We start from the raw sequence: 6,536 nt of genomic DNA, 5'->3' as shown, positions 1-6,536 counted from the left end.
ACAAGACATTGTTTTCTTGTTTCTTTCCTAACTCTTCCAAGAAACTTTGGAGCCAAACCATCTCCTTGATGGCTTCTGTAACAGAGACATATTATGATTCAGTTGTGGAGAGAGCAACTATCTTCTGTAGTTGAGAAACCTAACTCACTGCAGTACCTCATAGAGTATAGACATACCTTGTAGTGCTCCTTCTGATGTCAAAATTTCCGGCTAAGTCAACATCTACATAGTTTATCAGTATCGTATCTCCACCTTTGAAACAAAGTGCTTTGTTTGTAGTACCCCACAGATATCTGATGACCCATTTGACTACTTCCCAGTGTACCTTACCTGGATTATTCATGTACCTGCTAACAACTCCCACTGCATGAGCAATATCTGGTCTAGTATAAACCATGACATACATCAGACTTCCAATTGTTGAGGCATACAACACCTTCATCATGTGTGCACGTTCTTTCTCCGTCTTTGGTGACTGTTCTTTGGAGAGTCTAAAATGAACACCTAAAGGTGTACTTAATGTTTAGCATCTTGCATGTTGAACCTGGAGAGTAATTTGTTGATGTACTCAGCCTATGATAACATCAAAGTCCCCAACTTTGTGTCTCTCTTAATCCTCATCCTAAGAATCTGCTTTGCAGCGCCCAGATCTTTCATTGCAAACTGCTTTGACAATTTTTGCTTCAAGTTTATAATCTCTTGCATGTCTAAGCCTGCAACGAGCATGTCATCAACGTACAACAATAAAATAATGAAGCTATTTTTTAACCTCTTGATGTAGCAACAATGATCTGCTTAGCATATGGTAAAACCACTGCTACTCATGAAACTATCGAACTTCTTGTACCGCTGTTTAGGAGCTTGTTTTAAACCATACAAGCTCTTCTTCAACCTACATACCAGGATTTTCTTGTATGCCTTTATGAAGCCTTCTGGCTGCCTCATATAGATTTCTTCCTCCAAATCACCATGAAGGAAAGCTGTCTTCACATCTAACTGCTCAAGATGTAGATTATCGCAGCTACAATTTTCAACACCAGTCTGATTGTAGACAGTTTCACGACTGGAGAGAAAATTTCATTGTAGTCAATACCTTTTTTTTTTGCTGAAAACCTTTTACAACCAATCTAGCTTTGTAGCGTTTGCTCTCATCGTGCTCTTCTTTGATCCTGTAAATCCACTTGTTATGGAGCGCTTTCTTGCTTGGTGGTAATTCAGCTAATTCCCACGTCTGATTTGACATAAGCGAGTCCATCTCATCTTTCATGGAAGACTTCCACTTGACTAAATCCTCCACATGCATTGCTTCATCATAGCACTCTGGTTCACCATTGTCAGTCAGCAACAAGTAGTGCAAAGAAGGTGAATAACGTTGGGTTGGTTTAGGAATTCTGGAGGAGCGACTCAGTTCTAGTGTGCCTGATTCTTCTTGAACTGCTTCAGGACTGATTTGAACATCATTTCCAGAAATCTCCTCGAACTCAGTAAATTCCTTTGTTTCATCTTTGGTATTGGAGATACTTGATTATATGGATGAAATGTCTGTGTACATCATATTCTCATTGAAAATGACATCTCTGCTTCTGATGATCTTCTGATTTTTGTAGTCCCAAAACCGATATCCAAACTCATCACCACTATAACCAACAAAGACGCATTTATTGGACTTGGCATCAAGTTTACTTCTTTCAACAGAGTTTATGCGTACATAAGAAATACAACATAACACTCTTAAGTGTGAAAGGTTTATTTCTTTCTTGCTCCAAACTTCCTCTGGTATTTCACCATCCAAGGGAACTGAGGGCCCACGGTTGATCAGGTAAGGTGTTGTGTTGATAGCTTCAGCCCATAGCAATTTGGGCAATCTGACATGTATCCTCATGCTTGTGGCACGTTCATTCAGAGTTCTGTTCATGCGCTCTGCTACGCCATTCTGTTGCGGTGTCATAGAAACTGTTGCCTCCATCTTGATCCCATTGTTTGCGTAGAAATATCTGAATCTACTATTTCTGTATTCTCCTCCATTATCAAACCTCAACCGCTTGACTTTCAAACCAGTCTCATTTTTCACCATGGCTTTCCATTTTCTGAAGGTATCAAAGACTTCTGATTTCTTCTTCAGAAAATAAACCCACACCTTTCTTGTAGAATCATCGATGAAGGTGACATAATATAGTTAGCTTGCAAGAGATGGAACTGGAGATGGTCCCCATACATCAGTATTAACAAACTCTAACTTTTCAGCCTTGGGTTTCTTACCAATCTTTGCAAAACTGACTTTCTTTTGTTTGCCAAAGATGCAATCTTCACATAGTCCGATGTCTATATTATTTATATCCGGCAGCTTCCCTTTTGACAAAAGTGTCTTCATCCCTTTCTCGCTCATATGGCTAAGCCTTTGGTGCCATGTGTTTGATTTTCCATCAACATCTGCTACTGCAATGATATTCTCTAAATTTGAGGTTACATAGAGAGTACCAGTCTTCTTACCACGAGCAATGACGAGTGCTCCTTTGCTAATCTTTCATTCACAGCCTGAAAAGGTTGTACTATATCCTTCTCCATCAAGTTGTCCTACAGAAATCAAATTTCTTTTGAGGCCAGGAATATGTCTCACTCCTTTCAGCGTTCAGGTGGTCTGGTTTGGTAACTTTAATCGGATGTCTCATTTTCCAATGATCTTCAAGGTTTCATCATCAGCTATATGAACATTCCCAAAATCACCACTGTCATAGTTCTCCATGATTTCTTGGCATGGGGTGGAGTGGAAAGATGCCCCTAAATCTAAGATCCATGATTCAATCGGACTGTTGACGCTTAGAATCATGGCATCACCTATCTCCTCTGTAGGGATGGCAGTATGACCCGAACCCGACGGAGAAACCTGAAACCCGGTTAAGTTTGGGTCGGGTATGGTTGAATGATATCGGGTCGGGTTCAGAGATTTTTTTTGGGGATTTTTTCGGGTCAGGCTCGGGTTCGGGGCAAGGTATTCCCGACCCGCCCCGATTATATATATATATATATATATATATATAATATTTTATATTTTTATATTAATTATATATATAATATTTTATCTATTTTATATTAATTATATATAAAATATTTTCGGGTTCGGGTATAATATTTCGGGTCGGGTTCGGGGACGGGGCAAAAAAAATCCCCGATAGGGCACCCCGATAAAAAACCCTTCGAGAATCGGGTTGGGGTTGAGGATGAGGATTTATTTTGGGTTCGGGGATGGGGCGAGCAAAACCCGCCCCAAACCCGACCCGTTGCCATTCCTACTCCTATGTCATGTTGGCAGATTTCTGTGCGCCAGTATCTTTCTTCGGTGCTCGACAATCTCTTTTAAAGTGACCCTTCTTGCCAAAATTATAATAGTTATAATCTTTCTTTACCGTTCTTGATTTTCCCGTTCTGGATTTCGATATGCCACGATTTGAATTTCTTAATGAAGTTCTTCCTCTAGACTCTGTGTGCAAGGCTGAGGAGCTTGATGCTTCACCCGATTCTCTCCGTCGAATTTCTTCAGTCAATATCAGATCCCTAACATCATCGAATTTTAATTTGTTGTTTTCCGACGAGCTGCTGACTGCTGTAACAGTAGCATTCCAACTTTCTGGTAGAGATGATAAGAGAATTAAAGCTCGAACTTCATCATCGAATTCAATTTCCACGGAACTCCACTGGGTTGTGATTGTGTTGAGTTCATTTAGGTGTTGAGCCACTGATGCCCCTTCTGTCATCCGTAAATTGAATAATCGCCTCATCAAGTGAACTTTGTTTGGGGCCGATGACTTCTTATACATACTAGAGAGAGCCGCCATAAGACCCCCCCATGGTCTTTTCCTTTGCTATGTTGAAAGTAACATTGCGGGATAACGTCAGTCGGATAACTCCGAGGGCTTGTCTGTCGAGAAGAGCCCAATCTTAATCTTTCATGCCCTCTGATTTCTTTCCTAAGAGAGGTTGATATAGATTTTTCTGGTATATAAAATCTTTAATCTGCATCTTCCAAAAGTCAAAGTCCGCACCATCGAACTTCTCAATTTTCACCTTCCCTTCGTCTGCAGCCATCGCTCCCACTCGAATCTGGCTTCGTTTGGATTGTTTCTGACAATTTCTGCGAACCACCGTGTATTGGAACACCTTCATCGACAAATTCGTATCGACGACAAAATTTTTACTATTCATGTAAATAGTAATGAATAGTAATATTATAGAAAAAAACCAAAAAAAAATCACCACTAAAAGCTCTGTGCCAGTTGTTGGGAAATAAACGAGAACGATTAATTTCTCTATAACCAGATTTGTGAGAATGCGAAATAAAAGCAGAAAATTAATACCCGAAATTGATAACGGAGTTAAGCCAATTATGCCTACGTCTCTGAACTGTTGTAGATCTTTTATTAAAGAGAGAAAATTTACAGGTGTTTACAAAACACTCACAACTCACAAGAATGCTCTCTAGTATTGGGAGAAAGAAATGATTTGGGATGATTTTGAAGCAAAATAGGCTAGGGTATTTATAGTTGAAGCTTAATGGCTAATCTTGTAAATACCTTAAAGTGTGCAGAGACTAAAATATACTTTCTCCATTTGCATTTTCAATAAAAAAAAATTGGGCACCGAATTCGGTGCCCCTTTTGTTGAAAAAACCAAGCCGGTGCCCACCCCTTTGTTAATTTCAATTTAGGCGGTGCCCACCCCCTTTGTTAATTTCCATTTAGGCGGTGCCCACCACCCCTTTTGACTTTACAATTTATACACAAAAATTTTATTTTTCAAAAATATTTCTTGATTAATACATATCAAAATTTAACTTAAATTAAGAGATTATTTTTGAGGTTTTCATTGATACAATTTTTTTCTCCAATCACAAAACGTTCTTCTCTCTCTCCCTTTCTCTCTCTCTTTTCTTTTGTTGATAGTTTTAGTTATCTTATCGGAACTAACATCTATATCTATGGTGGTTTATATAAAGATAAATATTCATCCAACACTCCATTGGAAATACAATCCATACATCTCATAGGAATGTTATTAAAATATAAGCACACTTAGAGAGACAATGCTCACTATTTCAAACATCATTTAGATTTTTTGATGAAAACTAAGACAAGTGTACTTTTACCAAGAAAATGATAAATGGATTGGTTCTCGGCTTAACTTTGAAAAATTCAAATGCCAAATGTTTTGGGTCTTAACTCGATGTATCTTATATTATTATGACACATAAATACTGCACTTGAATAAACCATCTTATGACAAATAAGATCATTTTTTATCATGTTTTTTATGTTCTTCGTTTCTTTTGAGAACGTAGTCGATAGAAGTCGAATATGTTTACTGAGATTTAAAAACACTTAAATATACAAAAAAAACTTTTGTTCTCCCTTGATAGCTTCTCTTTCACAATTTATAATTATTTCATTTATGATCTTAACCTTGTGGTCGTGGGATCGAGTCCCACAGAGGACATTTTATAATTCGGAGGTCTCCACGGAAGCTGCTCTCAACCTAGCGTTGGGGGCAACCTACTATCATACCTCCCCTTATCCCATTACATATGGGAAAAATGGGTAAGCTAATTCATTTATGATGTTAACTTCTCTTGGATGAGGTTTTAACGAGATATTGTTTAAAATTTCAAGTAATTTTCACTTGTAAATGGTGTTTCTTTTACAACTCGATTGGAAAGAGAAACAATGGAGTGAGAGAAAGAAGTTTGTTTTGACGGAGAAGAAAAGAGTATTAATGAAGATTTTAATGATAATTCTTAAATTTAAGTTTAATTTCATTTTAATATGCATTAATGAACAAAGTGAATTGAAAAATAAAATCTAATGTATAAATGACATGAAAAAAATATTGATGTAACTATTTTTAATTGGTTGAAACCATCGATAATGTGGTGTAAAAGGTTAATGAAGTAATTTATCCCTTAGTTGGTATTTGTCTGGTAAGCTTATGTTTCAGGCCTAGTCAATGCATTGAAACTTATTCAGCCTATCAAGGACAAGTACCCTAGTCTAACTTATGCAGATTTGTTCCAGTAGGCTACTGCTACTGCTATTGAGGTAATCTTTTCTATTATTCTTCAGTTTGTATTTTTAAATCAATCGATTTTGTAGTTATTAGGCTGAGAGTAAAGTTGAAATTTCAGGAGACTGGAGGACTCAAAATTCCCATGAAATATGGAAGACTTGATGCCTCTAATCCTGATCATTGTCCAGAAGAATAGGTGTATGATTTTTTTTAAATAGTCTAGATGATTACAATATAATATTTATTTAATTTATTTTTAAATGTTATTCATCGTGAATTGAAAATGCCCTGATTTTGTCCTACTAATTCTAGATTTGTAGTCGGGTCATTACATTGATGTGACTTGTGAAATATATCATCTCTAGCAACTGCTATCTCTTCATCTGCTGAAAAATAGGCATTTCTAGGTGTTCAGAGTCAACAGCATAGAGCACATACTTGAGGTACCATTGTTTTAAAACCGGATTAAACCGATTGAAAGG

The 6,536-nt window shown here is 37.3% G+C and overlaps 1 long non-coding RNA gene across 1 annotated transcript; it reads left to right on the top strand.

Moving 5' to 3' along the window:
* The first annotated feature begins 372 nt into the window (after positions 1-372).
* On the top strand, positions 373-6,224 carry LOC120216951. The gene is made up of 3 exons (XR_005525110.1): positions 373-386; positions 5,992-6,086; positions 6,173-6,224. It is a non-coding gene; the product is annotated as an uncharacterized LOC120216951 (long non-coding RNA).
* Positions 6,225-6,536: the final 312 nt, after the last annotated feature.

The sequence above is a fragment of the Hibiscus syriacus genome, unplaced genomic scaffold, assembly GCF_006381635.1.
Source record: "Hibiscus syriacus cultivar Baekdansim isolate YM2019G1 unplaced genomic scaffold, ASM638163v2 tig00110174_pilon, whole genome shotgun sequence".
NCBI classification, from domain to species: Eukaryota; Viridiplantae; Streptophyta; class Magnoliopsida; order Malvales; family Malvaceae; genus Hibiscus; species Hibiscus syriacus.
The sequence above is the reverse complement of the archived record's forward strand: the minus strand, read 5'-3'. Positions and strand labels throughout refer to the sequence as shown.